The sequence below is a fragment of the Papio anubis genome, unplaced genomic scaffold (genome assembly GCF_008728515.1).
Source record: "Papio anubis isolate 15944 unplaced genomic scaffold, Panubis1.0 scaffold82, whole genome shotgun sequence".
In the NCBI taxonomy this organism is placed as follows: Eukaryota; Metazoa; Chordata; class Mammalia; order Primates; family Cercopithecidae; genus Papio; species Papio anubis.
The window spans coordinates 97,640-115,562 of NW_022168425.1; the positions used below are offsets into that span (position 1 = coordinate 97,640).

Here is a 17,923-nt window from a genome sequence, read left to right on the forward strand (position 1 = left end):
AGATTTTAATGGGATGGTAAGGGGTCCATCATCCGTCACCAAGAAGGGAGTAGAGGTATCCTATACTTGTGGATTAAGGTGGGGAGATACAAAGAGAGGGTGTGAAGGAGGCTTTGAACTGGGGGAAAAGGTGAAAATGAGGTGTGGCTGTAGCCTAGGAATAGTCAGAGAAGCAGATAATTTAGTTAAAATGTTTTGACCTAATAAGGGAGCTGGGCAGGTGGAGATAGCTAAAAAGGAGTGCTTAAAAGAGTATTGTCTAAGTTGGCACCAGAGTTGGGGAGTTTTAAGAGGTTTAGAAGCCTGGCTGTCAATACCCACAACAGTTATGGAGGCAAAGGAAACAGGCCCTTGAAAAGAAGGTAATGTGGAGTGGGTAGCCTCCGTATTGATTAAGAAGGGGACGGACTTACCCTGCACTGTAAGAGTTACCTAAAGCATCTGTGATGGTCCTGTAGGCTTCCGAGGCGATCGGGCAGCATCAGTCTTTAGCCACTAAGTCGAGAAGATCTGGGAAGGAGTCAGTCAGAGAGCCCTGGGCCAGAGTTCCAGGGGCTCTGGGAGTGATCGCCAGGCGAGTTGGACAGTCCGATTTCCAGTGGGGTCCCGTACAGATGGGACATGGCTTAGGAGGAATCCCGGGCTGCGGGCATTCCTTGGCCCAGTGGCCAGATTTCCAGCACTTGAAGCAAGATCCTGGGGTAGGCAGTCCTGGAGGAATGCCTGGCCGCTGCGGTTCAGGCGTTTGGAAGTTCTTGTGTGCTGGAGATGTGGCTGGGTTTTGTCTCACAGTGGAGGCAAGGAATTGCAACTCAGAAATACTTTGCTACTTGGCTGCCTCTACTCTATTATTGTAAACCTTGAAGGCGAGGTTAATTAAGTCCTGTTGTGGGGTTTGAGGGCTAGAATTTAATTTTTGGAGTTTTATTTAATGTTGGGAGCGGATTGGGTAATAAAATGTATATTGAGAATAAAATGTATATTGAAAATGTATATTGACCTTTTTGGATCTGGTGCTTTAAGGCTGCTGCCAAATAAGCCATGAACTGGGCTGGGTTTTTATATTTGATGAAAAAGAGCCTAAATGCTAACTGATTTGGGAGAGGTCAGATAAAGAAAAAGGAGCATTAACCTTGACTATGCCTTTAGCTCCAGCCATCTTTTTAAGAGGATCCGAGTCAAGGCACCAAATTTCACGCGCGTCCATGTGAAGAGACCACCAAACAGGCTTTGTGTGAGCAATAAAACTTTTTATTTCACCTGGGTGCAGGCGGACTGAGTCCGAAAAGAGAGTCAGCGAAGGGAGATAGGGGTGGAGCCATTTAATAGGATTTGGGTAGCTAAAGAAAAATTACAGTCAAAGGGGTTTGTTCTCTGGTGGGCAGGGGCAGGGGTCACAAGGTGCTCAGTGTGGGTGCTTTTGAACCAGGATGAGCCAGTAGAAGGAATTTCACAAGGTAATGTCATCAGTTAAGGCAGGAACAGGCCATTTTCACTTCTTTCGTGATTCTTCAGTTACTTCAGGCCATCTGGATGTATACGTGCAGGTCACAGGGGATATGATGGCTTAGCTTGGGCTCAGAGGCCTGACACAACTCATTAGTGGTAATATCACCCCTCTTAGGAATGCATAAAATACCATCATAAAGACAAAAGCTTGAACCCCATTCCTGCTCCTCACTTCATGTATGATAGTGGAATCTTTTTTCAGTCTTTGTCAGCCTGCCCTTGGTCATCTGTAAAAGGGGACTCACAGTGCCTTCCTTAGGAAACTGTTCTGTGGGGCAAGTTAGAAATTTGTATAGAGTAGATGGCACCTAGTAGGACTTTAACAGGTGGTTGTCCTGGCCCAACTTTCTCCTCCTCCTTCCCAAAGAAGTGATGACAGTTACCTAAATCAAACAATACAACTGACACAGAGACCACCAGGAAATGGGGCGGGAAGTAGAATGTACTCACACTTACATTATGAATGAAGCGTTGGAGCCATTTCTCTGTTGCAGGAGGACGTTGCTGAGGGATATGGGAAGAGGGAAGAATATTGCCAAACCATTTCTTTAATTTTGCATTATTTTCTGTTCCCTTATTTGATCTTCCAGATTGATACCGGAAAAGCCATTTCCTATTGAGCCCAAAATGAAGAGAGTGCAATTAAAGAGAAGGCAGGAATCACAAGCCCTTGACAGACACATTGCCACCTACAGGACCCTGCACCCAGATTTCATCTGCACAATCAGCTTCTTCAAAGAGAGAGAGGCTGTCGAGTTAGTACCCATGAGGGCACAATACTAGAAATGTGTAAAACTATAAGTTTTTAAGTCCTAGAAAGTCATCATCTATAAAGGAGACTTTTGGGTATGCTTTGGGGAAGTTAAGCGGTAGAATCCCATTTCTGCTCCTTATTAGATGAGTCTGAAAACATTGATTTTTCATGAGTGAGTTTGATTTTGTCATCTGTAAAATGAGAATAATGATGTCTTCCTCACAGAGTCATTGTGAGAAAATTATGCAAAAATGTAATTGTTTGTACATGTTTATATATGTGTCATAAAAAATAGGTGCCCTTTTGCACTTTTTTTCTCTTAAAACAGTGTTTCTGAGATATCTGTAAATAAGACAACTTTGAGGCTATTTTGATATTTTTAGCCATGCTACTGTGACCATTCTTACACAAGAGCCTGAGACTCCGCGGTTCAGAGCTAAGAGCAGAGTAGCTGATGGGGAACTCACTTGATTTTCTCAAAAATGTTGCCAAGTATCTCCACAAAGAAGTTGCACACATTTTTCCTCTCCCGGAAGGGTGATGGGGTTTTCATGGCCCCACATTGTCCATATAAAGAGGGTTCAGCATAAACACAAAATCACCAACTGAGCTTTATTTTTAAGCGTTAGAGTTATTCCAGAATATTATATAAGTTGTGAAGTGGGATCATTATATTTGTATTTAGAAATGTACAAGTGAAATATGCTGCCATGGTTAGAATGTTTGCCCCCTCCAAAATGCATGTTGAAATTTGGTTGATTGCTATTGTGACTTTATTAGGAGATGGTGTTACCGGTGTGAGGTTCTTGGTTCTCAGTGTAACAGGAACTAATATGAGGCCAGGCAAATTTTTTCCAGGCAATGTTTATTAAGACTTATGCCCAGAAACACTGGGCGTAAGGGAGATGGCACAGGAAAAAGAGTCCTCCAGCTGGCTCCCCAAGGGGAGCTTCTCAATGTTTTTTATTGAGTAGGGTAAAGAGATTGACATCAGGACTCCACCTCCTGGAGTGATTTCTTCCTTCCTGTTATGGTGTCTGTACATGCTTTGTCCTGGTTGAAGTCTTGGTGCATGCTCAGTGGGTTCAAGACAGTGATGTTGCTCACTACTGCTGGCCCAAGAAGGTCATATAGTGGCCATTCTGGGGTCTCCTGTGCATGTAGATGTTAGGGTCAACTGCCTTGGGGAAGGTTTATGGTTGGAGTGTTGCATATCTTAACTTCTTTAAGGTCCTGTTATCAGCAGGTATGGTGCCTTGAGTAAGATTTATAGTGCAAGGTCTGGATGGTCTAGTAGGGGTCCCTGCTGTCCACAGGGCCCCTCATCAGCTTGCAGCAGAGGTCCTTGGTGGAACACAGGGGACCTCAGGCTGTGGATGTGCTGATGTGGGTGCCCTTGGCTAGGCTGAAGTTGGCAGGTGTGGGCTGAAGCTGCTGCCTGCGCTATCGCCAGTGCCCTTGCTGTACCCAGCAGTGTCTGGCCAGCCAGCAGCAGTAACACAAGGTCCTGAGGGCCACTCATGCACAGTGCATTACCAGTGCAGAGCTGTGCACAACACTGTCATCTTCCTGGCTCCAGGCTGCATCCCCATGCTCCAGGGACAGTGTGTGTAGTGAGCTCACGACAACATGTGTGGTGGGAACCCAGCAAGTCTGGAAAACAAAAATGCATTTGTGAGGATGAGGGCGATAAACCAAAAATAAAATTTAAATGCCTGCCATGCAACCATCTGAGTGGACTTCCTGTTCTGCCAGGGAGGGCACTCTAAAATTTAACCTGAAGGACTGGTTTAGGCCATCATGGGAAGTGGTGGTTGGACATGCCTCATTTTACCCCTCCAGCATTAATATTAACACAAACCTTAAGTCTGATATGAAACATTTATAGTCTATTCTCTCTAAAGCCTGCTACTTGGAGGCTTCATCTGCATGATAAAACCTAGTGGCTCACGCCTGTAATCCCAGCACTTTGGGAGGCTGAGGCGGGTGGATCATGAGGTCAGGACTTTGAGATCAGCCTGGCCAACATAGTGAAAACCCGTCTCTACTAAAAATACAAAAAACTAGTCGGGCGTGGTGGTGAGCGCCTGTAATCCCAGCTACTTGGGAGGCTGAGGCAGGAGAATCGCTTGAACCTGGGAGGCAGAGTTGCAGTGAGCCGAGATTGCGCCATTGCACTCCAGCCCAGGCGACAGTGCGAGACTTGGTCTCAAAAAACAAACAACAACAACAACAACAAAAACAAAAAAACCTAGGTCTCTGCAACTCCTTATCATAACCCAGACATTCTTTTCTATAGATAAGAACTCTTTCAACCTGTTGCCAATCAGAATGTTTAAATCTATCTATGACCTGGAAGCCCACATCCCCACCCCCATTCCTCCCCTCTTTGAGTTGCGCCACCCTTCCAGATTGAACCAATGTAAATATTACATGTATTGATTGATATATTATGTCTCCCTAAAATGTCCAAATCAAGCTGTACCCCGACCACTTTGGGCACATGTTGTCAGGACTTCCTGAGGCTGTGTCATGGGCACATCCTTAACTTTGGCAAAATAAACTTTCTAAATTGATTGAGACTTGTCTCAGATAATTTTTGGTTGAAAGAGGCAAGTCCCATCCCTACTGTGTCTCAGTGGGACTGTCAATGAAAAAAGTCAAACTCGATACAATATTTGAAGAGATTTATTCTGAGCCAAATATGAGTGAACAATGGCCTATGATACAGCCCCAGGATATTCTGGGAAAGTGTGCCCAAGTGGTAAGGCTACAGCTTGTTTTTGTTTTGTTTTGCTTTTTGAGACAGAGTCTTGCTCTGTTGCCCAGGCTGGAGTGCAGCAGCATGATCTCAGCTCACTGCAACCTCCACCTCCCAGTTCAAGCAATTCTCCTGTCTCAGCCTTCTGAGTACCTGGGATTACAGGTGCGTGGCACTACACCCAGCTAATTTTTGTATTTTTAGTAGAGACTGGATTTTGCCATGTTGCTGGGCTGGTCTCGAACTCCTGACCTCAGATGATCCACCCCACCCCCCCGGCCTCCCATACAGCTTGATTTTATACATTTTAGGGTGATATAAGTTATCAATAAATACATATAGGATGTACATTGCTTTGGTCAGGAAAGGCAGGACAACTGGAAGCTGGGGAGGGGGCTTCCAGGTCATAAGTGGTTTTAAAGATTTTCTGATTGGCAATTGGTTGAAAGAGTTATTATCTAAAGACCTGGAATCAATAGGAATGTCTGGGTTAAGAACAAGGGGTTGTGGAGACCAAGGTTTTATCATGTAGATGCAGCTCCAGAGAGAGGCTTCAGAGCTCTTATCAGACCTAAAAAGGTGCCAGACTCTTGGTTAATTCTCTCCTGGATCAGAGGAAAGACCTGGAAAGGATAGGGAATTCTCTACAGAATGTAGATTTTTGCCAGAAGAGACAACTTTGCAGGACCGTTTCAAAATATGTCAAGGAAATACGTTTTGTGGTAAAATTCTTTGATTCCTTTCAGGGCCTGCTATCTTGTGATGCTATACTAGAGTCAGTCTGGAATTTGGTGTCTTATTTGGTGTCTTTATTGCTACAAAGTCTTATTTTGTCAGTCTTAAGATCTCTTTTAATGTTAGTGCTGGTTAGTTGTGCCTGAATTCCAAAGACAGAATAGCATAATGAGGCATGTCTGACCACCCATTCCTGTCATGACCTGAACTAGATTTTCAGATTTACTTTGGAATGCCATTGGCCAAGAGGGGAGGTCTATCAGTCTGTTGGGGGGCTTAGAATTTTACCTGTGGTTTACAGCACCTTTGAGAAGTGTTTGGGCTGTGAAGGCTCTACCTTCATGAATGGATTGTCATTATTACAGAAGGTGGTTCATTATTGCAGGAGTGAATCTGTTATAAAAGGGTACATTCAGGTCCTCTTTGTCTCTTGCCCTCTGCCCTGTGATGACACACCGAGAAGGCCCTCACCAGATGCTGGTCCCTGAATCTTCAATTTCTCATCCTCCATAACTGTGAGCCAATAAAATTCTGTTAATTATAAATTACCCAGTCCCAGGTATTGTCTTAGAGCAGCAAAAACAGACTAAGACAGGAAATTGGTGTCAAGAAGCCTGGCTGTTGCTATAAAAAAAAAAAAAAAAAAAAAAAAAAAAAAAAAAAAACCGGCCGGGTGCGGTGGCTCAAGCCTGTAATCCCAGCACTTTGGGAGGCCGAGGCGGGCTAACACGGTGAAACCCCGTCTCTACTAAAAATACAAAAAAAAGAAATTAGCCGGTCGTGGTGGCGGGCGCCTGTAGTCCCAGCTACTCTGGAGGCTGAAGCGGGAGAATGGCGTGAACCTGGGAAGCGGAGCTTGCAGTGAGCCGAGATCGCGCCACTGCACTCCAGCCTGGGCGATTCCGTCTCAAAAAAAAACAAAAACAAAAAAACAAAAAACAAACCTGTAAACATAGATGCAGCTTTGGAACTGGATAATGGGTGGAGGCTGGAAAAATTTGGAGGAGCAGAGTAAAAAACCTAGATTTCCATAAATGGAGCAATTCAGGTGAGGGCTCAAAGAAGAGAACTGTAGGGAAAGTCTGAAACTTCTTAGAGATTACTTAAGTGGTAATTACTGGGTGAGGTGTCAGTCCCAGCATCAGAAAGTGGTCGACTTGCAGGTTGTTAAGAATTTACTGACAACAGTATAGGTTTGAAAAAGGAAAGTTTTATTAGAAAGAAACAATGTTGCAGAAGAATGCAGCATTTATGGACCTCAAAGTGGGAGCTTAAGTGTCATTTGGACCATATTAGCCATGTAGGTCATGATAAGTGATTATATTTGTAGACATTTTGGTTCCTTAATGTCAACAAGGGCTGCACAATGAGTTTTGACATGCATGGATTCCAGAGATGTATAGAAATTCTAGTTACTTAGAAAATGTTTGAAAGAGGCCTGGAACCTTTAGGCACTAGGGAAGTTTAATTACTTCTAAATTCCTCAGATAAGGAATTTTGCCTCAGAATTGCCTGTCTGATGATGGTCACCAGGTGTTCTTGACTTTGTTCATTACACTTCTAAATTCCTCAGAGGAGGAGTTTTTGTCTCTAGGGCTTACTCGATGGCCACCTGGTGATTTTGCTCTCCTGACTTTCCCCCTGACAAATATTTTGGTAAAATCTTTGACCCTTTAGTAATGATCAGAATGTTGGTAGAAATATGGACAGCAAAGGCCATTCCGATGAGGTCTCACATAGAAATGAGGAACAAAGTATTATAAACTGGAGAAAAGGCCATCTTCATTATAAAGTGGCAAAGAACTTGGCTGAATTATTTCCATGCCCACGCAAGGGCTTTGTGGAAGGCATAGATGAAGAGCAGTGAGCTAGGAAATCGGTGAAAGAAACATCTAAACAAAAAAAAATCAATATGTTGTGCGTCTTCCTTCAACTGCATACAGTAAAATGCTAGAGGAAAAAATGATTTAAAGATGCAATTTATAATTAAAAGAGAGCCAGGCACGGTAGCTCGCACCTGTAATCCCAGCACTTTGGGAGGCCAAGGCAGGTGGATCACTGGAGATTAGGAGTTCGAGACTAGCCTGGCCAACATGGTGAAACCCCATCTCTACTAAAAATACAAAAATTAGACAGGTGAGGTGGCACATGCCTGTAATCCCCGCTACTCAGGAGGCTGAGGCAGGAGAATCGCTTGAACCCAGGAGGCGGAGGTTGCAGTGAGCCAAGATCACGCCACTGCATGCTACCCTGGGCAATAGAGTGACTTTATCTCAAAAAAAAAAAAAAAAAAAAAAAAAAAAAAAAAAGCAGGGGGTGGGTGGTGGTGGGGAACAAAACTTAGAGATTTAAAGGATTCTCAGCCTGGTCAGGTGGTAGAGAATCAAAGAGCACTTTCAGGAGAGGAAACCAAGGATGTTTCCAAGTGACCATTTCATAAGGAGATTAGTGTGGATAGAAGGAAGCCAGGGGCTATTCATCAGAACAATGGGAGAATGAACCCAAAGTCACTTCAGAGATTACCAGTGCCACCCTTCTCATCACAGGCTCTGAGTGCCAAGACCTGGGTGAAGGAAATATGTCAAAAAGAGAGGCTGAGGATGACCTTAGAACCTTTGGACTCACGTCCCAGGGCTGCTTCAATTTTCTGCTCCCCGTATTCCAGTACAGCATTTCTTGGCTACCCCAGTCATGGCTCAAATGGGCCAAGGTGCAGCTCGACCTGCCACTCTGGAAGTTACAAGTCATAAATCTTGCTGGAATCCACATGATGCTAACTCTGCAGGTGTGCAATATGCAAGAGCTGTATGGGCATGTCTTCCTCTACCTAAATTTTAAAAGATGTTTCAGACAGCCTTGGTGGACAAGCAGAGACTTGTTGCAGAGGTGGAGCAAAAGCAGAGAGCCCTCACTAGGGCAATGCCCAGTGGAAACCCAGCTTTGATGTGGAAGTTCTGCTGGCCATTTCCTTAGTCAGGGCTCTCTCCAGTCAGAACTGTGGGGTCAGAGCCACTGCAGAGAGTCCCCACTGGGACAATGCCTAGTAGAATTTTGGGAGCAGACTGCCTGAGAGACCCCAGAACTGTAGGGCTACCACTGTGCAACATCAGCCTAAGAGAGCTACAGGCATGAGACTCCAACCTATGAGAACTGCTGTGTGGGCTAAGCCCAGAAAAGTCATAGGGGCAGAGCTGCCTAAGGCCTTGGGGGCCCAATTTCACATCAGTGTGTCCAGGAGATGGGACATGAGGTTAAGGAAGCTTATTCTGGAGCATTAAAATTTAATGTTGTTCGCCCTGTTGAATTTTGGACTTACTTGGGACCCTCTTTTCTTGTCTATTTCTCCTTTTTGGAATGGGAGTGTCTATTCGTTGCCTGTCCCACCACTGCATTTTAAAACACATAACTTGTTTTGATTTCACAGGCTCACAGCTGGAGAGGAATTTGCCTCAGGATGAATCATGCCTTCCCTTGAGTTAGAAAAGACTCCAGACTTAGGCCTTTTGAGTTGATGTTGGAACGAGTTAACACTTGTGGGGCTATTGGGATGGAATGAATGTATTTTGTATATGAAAAGGACATTAGTTTTGAGGGGCCATCGATGAGATGCTATGGTTTAAATGTTTGTCCCCGCCAAAACTCGTGTTGAAATTTGATTGCCATTGTTACAGTATAGTTGAGTATAACTTATTCAAAATGCTTGGGATTAGAAGTGTTTTAGCTTTCAGATTTTTAAATATTTGCATTATACTTACCAGTTGAGCATCCCAAATCAAAAAATTCAAAATCTGAAATGCTCCAGTGAGTATTTCTGCAGGTTATATTTGCACTCAACTGCTTCCGATATTGGAGGATTTCAGATTTCATATTTTCAGATTTGAGATGCTCAATCTGTATTAAGATGTGGGATAATTAAGAGGTAATTCGTTAGCTAGGCATGGTGCTGCATGCCTGTGTTCCCATCTGCTTGGGAGGCTGAGAGAGAATTACTTGAGATTTGAGGATACAGTGAACTATCCTTGAATTTGAGGATACAGTGAACTATGATTGCAGCCTGGGTGAGAGAGTGAGGCCCTGTTTCTTTAAAAAAAAAAAAAAAAAAAAAGGCCGGGCGCGGTGGCTCAAGCCTGTATTCCCAGCACTTTGGGAGGCCGAGACGGGTGGATCACGAGGTCAGAAGATCGAGACCATCCTGGCTAACACGGTGAAACCCCGTCTCTACTAAAAAATACAAAAAACTAGCCGGGCAAGGTGGTGGGCGCCTGTAGTCCCAGCTACTCGGGAGGCTGAGGCAGGAGAATGGCGTAAACCCGGGAGGCGGAGCTTGCAGTGAGCTGAGATCGCGCCACTGCACTCCAGCCTGGGCGACAGAGCGAGACTCCGTCTCAAAAAAAAAAAAAAAAAAAGAAGAAGAAACAATTGGGCCATGAGGGTTCTGCCTTCATGAATGGATTAATGCCATCATCACAGGAGTGGATTTCTTATCACAGGGCCAAGGGCAAGTTTATACAAGGGCAAGTTTGGCCCCCTTTCACTCTCTCACTTGCCCTCTTGCCTTCTACCTTGTGATGACACAGCAAGAAAGCCCTCACAAGATGCTGGCATCTTGATCTTGAACTCCCCGGCCACCAGAACTGTGACCCAATACATTTCTGTTCATTATGAATTACCTAGTTTCAGGTATTTTGTTACAGCAGTGCAAACGAACTAAGGCATATGCCATTCATAAGGAAATAAGGAAAAATGAAAAGTAATAATGTTGTGAAATACATTATTTGCACAGATCTAGTAAAACATGTACTTTCATCCCGTATTTTGTTGGGAGACATTAGTATAAAAGATTTTAAAATTTAATCAGGCTAGCTTTTAAGGTTCATGCTCTTTGACAAAGCAATGTTGCTATGGCAACTTATCCAGATACAGACTGAAGAGGCCATAGCCATCATCGCTTACATGTCCCAGCTACTTCAGACTGGGCATTTTCCTAGTTGGCTTGTTGCCTTCAGGCCCCCACCCCCGACCCTGCTTCATCCATTCTTCCATCCAAACAAGAAAATCTGTCTCATGGCTGGATCCACCTCAAGCACTGATATAGAGCAGTACTCATGTTCTTCTACCTCTTGGTTCAAACTAGAAAATCTACCATGACAAGGTGCTACAAAACACGTACTCCTAACCACAATAAACCATCCATGGAGCTACTTCAAGCATTGATATGGAACAGTGCTCAGGTCTCTACTCCTGGAGGGACTTGTAGAATCCAATCTCATCCCTGCCTGAAGAAGTCTCCCGCCTGTCCCCTTTCTGTGTCCTCAAAGGCACAGGCAGGTGAGGGGCCTTTGCTTCTGCTTCTGGCCCTGCCATAAACCTCCCTTCAGACAAGGGGAGGGGGCACAAAGGCTGGCTTCCTCCTGCAGAAAGGGTAAACACAGGGAGAACAGATAAACCTCACAGTAGCACGTATCCTGATAAATTTACTAAAGATCTCTCACCAGCAATTCAAGGTACCTAGGCTGGTAGGTTCTGTTCCTGGCTCTGGCAGTGGGTCTGGTGAGCAACCACTTTACCATCTAGCTCTGTGGTTAGCAGTATCTGTTTTGTAGTCACATACATCCACGAAGAGAGGATATTGATACCTCACTAGCAGGGCTGTCATGAGATTAAATCCAGATGCTAACATGAAGAACCTGGAGCTAGGACCCTCTGAACAACCTGCTCCATAAGTAGAAGCTGTGTTTCTTCCCTAGAACAGGGAACTTATGTGGCAACTTGACCTGCCGTCTCAGCCAGGGCCCCTAATCAGGATGCAAATCAGAATCACATTGATGAGCCTTTTGTAAACCCTCAGCTGAAACTCTCTTGTTGGTGGTAATAGGACTCCTGTACAAAGCCCATTCAAGTCATTAAACCATAATAATATGGCCTTAGAACCAGATATGTCCATTTGATGCCAACAGTGTATGTGAGTGCCCATTTCCGCTTTACTCCTCCGACTAGCTTTTATTGTTATTTCCAGGGTTTTGCATTTGTTTTATTCCCAGATTTTGTGTTAGTTTTTCATCTGATCATCCCATTTTCCCCAGTTCTGCCCCATTGGAAGTATTATCTCATATGGTTTTTAACTTACAAATTCAGAGGCTCATCCCATAGGATGGTCAGATTTAGCAAATGAAAACACAAGATGCCCATTTAAGTTTGAATTTCAAAAAAACAAAATTATATTATGTACCACATATACTAAAAAGTACTAGTTATTTTTTCTGGATTTCAAAGTTAATGAGTCTTTTGTATTTCATATCCTATACATGGGGTTGCAATACAGGGTAGGACCAAGGTGCTCTGGTCTGGTCAACAGCCCCAGGTGAGCTCTCAGCAGATGCCAGCACCAGTCATCATCCATGCAAGTGATCTCTTTTGGATGTACCAAACAAGTGAAGCCTCCAGATGATTAAGGTGACAGCACAGGGAGAGGCAGCCCCGGGTGGCAGACACCATATAGAACAGAAAAACACCCAAATGAGCCCTGTCAATACTCAGAATCTTGAGAGATAATAAATGGCTAATGTTTAGGATGTTTTATTAAGCAGAAATGGATATCCGTGGTTTGGGTGTACTCTTCCTCCTTTTCTGTTATCATTGGATAATATAGGGACTCTATTATCAATGAAGACTTGGTAGAACTTTGTTATAATTTTGGCCATAGTCTGCATGTGGGTTTATGTATAGGTATCAGTTTCTGAAAATTTCCTCAATTCCATCTCGAATGGATTTTCAAGGGAATTTTCTTGATATATGATTTCACCCTACTCTTGGAATGTGGAACCTACTTTTAATTCCCCTCCATGAAATGAGGCTTCACTGCAGTTACACAGAGTTAAAGAATTGAGAGGCTGCTGCTACGAATGGCTCCATGAGCCACATGAAAAGCCATATTCTTACTAGGTTGCTAGGTGAGTATTTAATCAGAACAAGGGGTATTTATTCACTTTGAGAAGTGTTTCTCAAAAAAGTGTCCTGAAATTATTTCATCTGCTATAGGGATAGCCTTGCAAGGAAGCTACTTTCCTTCGGCACACATAGACAGGACTCTACCAGATAGCAAACAGGATGTACACCGCAGTGTTTGACTTTCATGACTGTCCCCACACAGCACCACTTAGTGGATAAGTCTGTCCAACTCCGGGGTTCATTAAGAAGAAATGTCTTTTCGGCAGATCTAAGGTACCTTTTCCAATTTCACCTTTATAAAGAATAGAGTCAATGTATTGCTTTCTTTATCAGTTTGGCATATTTTTTAGTTGGCTTAGAGCTCAGACTTGTAGAGGGGGTATATTTGGGGAACCCCTTTAAGTCCCAAGCATTTTGGAGTAAGACCATAGTAATAGTTGGGGAGCCAGCAAAAAGAGGAAAGGGGAGAAGAGCTGCAGGCCTGTTGTTAGACCTATCCCCCAAACCCCCAGGGACATAGCAGAACATATGCTGGTTAATTGCTTATTACTACCAAGAATTTTGAAGGGAGAGAGCCTGGGCTGTGCAACCCCTGGTTCTCCTTTGAAGTACTAATCACATAAGTGATTTTTGCCATAGAGAAGGAGTGAGTGCACAGAGAGCATATAGAGAAGCTAGAACTGTTTTTGTTATGGATGTGCCTCCGTATGGGAGAAAATACCAGGAACAGAGGATAAAAATTTCCCAGGGTATCCCAATATATGATGCAATTGAATGAGTTTCTGCCAGCTAAATAAGTATAATATTCTAGCCCTGCTTCCCTGAAATAACTTTGAGATTCCTTACATGACTTTTTTTTTTTTTTTAAATCTTCCTAGGTTATTCAGTCACATGATTATGGATGGTCTCTTAGTTTTCTGCCACGGATAGCTAATTGCTTCATGGTATGTGTTTTACACATCACCCTCAGAGGGCCAGTTCGTCTCAAAGAGCCTTAAGATACCTCCCTTGGTCTCTGTGTAGTGATGTTACTTCCCTACTGTCACTTTTAAAGCAAGCAAAACTCCTGACAATGGGGAGATGCTTTGTTTCCCAAACTGGGCAGAATTCCACAAATCACCCTTGTATGAGGTTAGTTCCTCTAATTCTTAATATTTCTCAGGTGGTGGCCTGAAGACTGAAGGTGTTTTGTTTTCAGGGGAAGGCAAGAGCCAGAGGGGAGGGGTGTGTGGAGGCATTTCTGGTATGCAGGACCAGCCTAAGCATGCTGGTTGCCATAGAAACCTACCATCATTATGGCAACCGTGACACTTTTTATCTTTTTTTCTTTTTTAATTTTTTAAAATTTCAATAGTTTTTGTGGAACAGGTGTTTTTCGGTTACATGGATGAGTTATTTATTGGTGAATTCTGAGATTTTGGTGCACCTGTCATCTCAGCAGTATATACTGTACCCAATATATTGTCTTTTATCTCTCACTACCCTCACAATATCCCCCTCCCCACAGTCCATTATATCACTCTATAGAGTGATTTTTGCATCCTCATAGCTTAGCTCCCACTTATAAGTGAGAACATATGGTATTTGGTTTTCCATTCCTGAGTTATTTCCCTTAGAATAATGGCCTCCAGTTCCAGGCCGGGCGCGGTGGCTCAAGCCTGTAATCCCAGCACTTTGGGAGGCCGAGGCGGGTGGATCACGAGGTCAGGAGATCGAGACTATCCTGGCTAACATGGTGAAACCCCGTTTCTACTAAAAATACAAAAAATTAGCCGGGCACGGTGGCGGGCGCCTGTAGTCCCAGCTACTTGGGAGGCTGAGGCGGGAGAATGGCGTGAACCCGGGAGGCGGAGCTTGCAGTGAGCCGAGATCACGCCACTGCACTCCAGCCTGGGAGACACAGTGAGACTCCGTCTCAAAAAAAAAAAAAAAAAAAAGAATAATGGCCTCCAGTTCCATCCAAGTTGTTGCAAAAGACATTATTTCATTCCTTTTTATGGCTGAATAGTATTCTGTGGTGTATATATATGCCACATTTTCTTTATCCACTCTTTGGTTGATGAGCACTTTGGTTGGGTTCTATATCCTTGTAATTGCGAATTGTGCTGCTATAGACGTGCATGTGCATGTGTTTTTTTCATGTAATTACTTCTTTTCCTTTGGGTATGTAGTAGTGGGATTGCTAGATCGAATGGTAAATCTACTTTTAGTTCCTTAAGGAATCTCCATACTGTTTTCAATAGTGGTTGTACTAATTTACATTCCCAGCAGCAATGTAAAAGTGCTCCGTTTTCACCACATCCATGCCAACATCGATTGTTTTTTGACTTTTTAATTATGGACATTCTTGCAGGCATAAGGTGGTATCTCATTGTGGTTTTAATTTGCATTTCCCTGATGATTAGTGATATTGAGCATTTTTTCATTATTTTTGTTGGCTGTTTGTATATCTTCTTTTGAGAAATGTCTATTCATGTCCTTTGCCTACTTTTTGATGGGATTATTTCTTTTTTCTTGCTGATTTGAGTTTCTTGTATATTCTGGATACCAGTCGTTTGTTGGATGCATAGTTTGAAAGTATTTTCTCCCACTCTGTGGGTTGTCTGTTTACTCTGCTGAATTTTTTTTTTTTTAGCTGTGCAGAAGCTTTTTGATTAGGTCCCATTTATTTATTTTTGTTTTTGTTGCATTTGCTTTTGGGGTCTTAGTTACAAATTCTTTGCCTAAGCCAATGTCCACAGGAGTTTCTCTGATGTTATCTTCCAGAATTTTTATGGCTTCAGGTCTTAGATTTAAGTGTTTGATGCATCTTAAGTTGACTTTTGTATAATGTGAGAGATGGGGATCCAGTTTCATTCTTCTTCATGTGGCTAGCCAGTTTTCCCAGCACCATTTATTGAATAGGGGGTCCTTTCTTCAATTTATGTTTTAGTATGCTTTGTCAAAGATCAGTTCGCTATAAGTATTTGGCTTTATTTCTGGGTTCTCCATTCTTTTCCATTGGTTTAAGTGCCTATTTTTATACCAGTGCCATGTTGTTTTGGTAACTATAGCCTTGTAGTATAATTTGACGTCTGGTAATGTGATGCCTCCAGATTTGTTCTTTCTGCTTAGAATTATTTTGACTGTGTGGGCTGGGCAGGTTTTTTGTTTGTTTGTTTGTTTTGTTTTTTTGAGATGGAGTCTCACTCTGTTGCCCAGGCAGGAGTGCAATGGCAAAATCTCCACTCAGCACAATCTCCGCCTCCCAGTTTCAAGTAATTCTCCCGCCTCAGCCTCCCAAGTAGCCGGGATTACAGGTGCCCACCACCAGGCCCAGTTAATTTTTGTATTTTAGTAGAGATGGGGTTTCACCATGTTGGCCAGGCTGGTCTCGAACTCCTGACCTCAGGTGATCCACCCACCTTGGCCTCCCAACGTGGTGGGATTACAGGCATGAGCCACTGTACCCAGCCTATATGGGCTGTTTTACAGTTGCATATGAATTTTAGGATTTTTTCTAGTTCTGTGAAAAATGATGATATTTTGATGGAAAATGGGAATTGCATTGAATCTGTAGATTGCTTTGGGCAGTATGGTCATTTCACAATATTGATTCTTCCCATCCATGAGGATGGGATGTGTTTCCATTTGTTTGTGTCATTGATGATTTCTTTCAGCAGTGTTTTGTAGTTTTCCTCATAAAGATCTTTCACCTCCTTGGTTAAGTATATTCCTAGGTTTATTTTTTTATTTTTATTTTTTTGCAGCTGTTGTAAAAAGGATTGAGTTCTTGATTCTCAGCTTGGTCATTGGTGTATAGCAGTGCTACTGATTTGTTTACATTGACTTTGTAACCTGAGACTTTACTGAATTCGTGTATCAGATCTAGGAGTCTTTTGGGTAAGTCTTTTGGATTTTTTAGGTATATGATCATATCGTTGATGAATAGCAACAGTTTGATTTCCTCCCCTCTCTTGTCTGATTGCTCTGGCTAGGATTTCCAGTACTATGTTGAATAGAAGTGGTGAAAGTGGGCATCCTTGAGTGATGACCGTTTTTCTTTTTTTTTTTTTTTTTTGTGAGATGGAGTCTCACTGTCGCCTGGGCTGGAGTGCAGTGGTACGATCGTGGCTTACTACAATCTCCGCCTCCCAGGTTCAAGCAATTCTCGTGCCTCACTGAGTGGCTGGGATTACAGGTGCCCACCACAACGCCTGACTAATTTTTCTATTTTTGGTAGAGATGGGGTTTAACTTTTTGATTTATCCTCATTGTTGCATGATTGAATAATTCCTTTATAAAATTGCTAAGTAGTATATGGATATACCACAATTTGTTTTATCCGTTTACTTTTTCATGGACGGTAGGTAGTTTTCAGTTTGGGGTTCTTCTAAATAAAGCTGCCGTAACCATTTGTGTAAATGTCTTTATATGTACACATGCTTTCTTTCTCTAGGGTAAACACTAGGAGTTCAATGTCTGGATCATATGGTAGATGTGAGATTAAAATTGTAAGAAACTGCCAAACTGTTTTCCAAAGTGGTAGTACCATTCCTTATTCATTCCCATCAGCAGTATATGAGAATTCCATTCTCCACAACCTTGCCAAAGCTTGGTATGGTCAGTCTTTTTCACTTTAGTCATTCTCACGGGTGCATAGTAATATCTCATTAGAGTTTTAATTTACCTTTTTTTTTTCCATGACAGAGTCTTGCTCTGTCACCCAGGCTGGAGTGCAGTGGCACAATCTCAGCTCACTGCAACCTCCACCTCCTGGGTTCAAGCAATTCTCCTACCTCAGCCACCTGAATAGTTGGGATTACAGGCGCCCACCACTGCACCTGGCTAATTTTTGTATTTTTAGTAGAGGCAGGGTTTCACCATGTTGGCCAGGCTAGTCTCAAACTCCTGACCTCATGATCTGCCTGCCTCGGCCTCCCAAAGTGCTGGGATTACAGGCTAATATGAGCCACTGCGCCTGGCCTACATTTTCTTAACAACTATTATTGTTAAACATCTTTTCGTGTGATTACTTGCCATTTGTATATATTCTTTGGTAAAGTTTCTGTTTCTATTATTTTCCCATTTATTTATTGGAGTGTCTGTTTACTTCTTACTTTTAAATGATTTTATATATTCTGGATATAAATTCTTTGTCAGTTATACGATTTTTCAAATACTTTTTCCCAGTCATTGATTTATTTTTCCATTCCCTCAACAGTGTCTTTTGGAAG

The 17,923-nt window shown here is 42.9% G+C and overlaps 1 long non-coding RNA gene across 1 annotated transcript in view; it reads left to right on the forward strand.

Annotated features, from left to right (window-relative positions):
- Positions 1 to 4,262, forward strand: part of LOC110742097 — a 33,753-nt gene extending 29,491 nt beyond the window's left edge. The window contains exon 3 of the long non-coding RNA XR_002519431.2: positions 2,100 to 4,262. This is a non-coding gene — a long non-coding RNA (uncharacterized LOC110742097). The remainder of the gene's footprint in view (positions 1 to 2,099) is intronic.
- Positions 4,263 to 17,923: the final 13,661 nt, after the last annotated feature.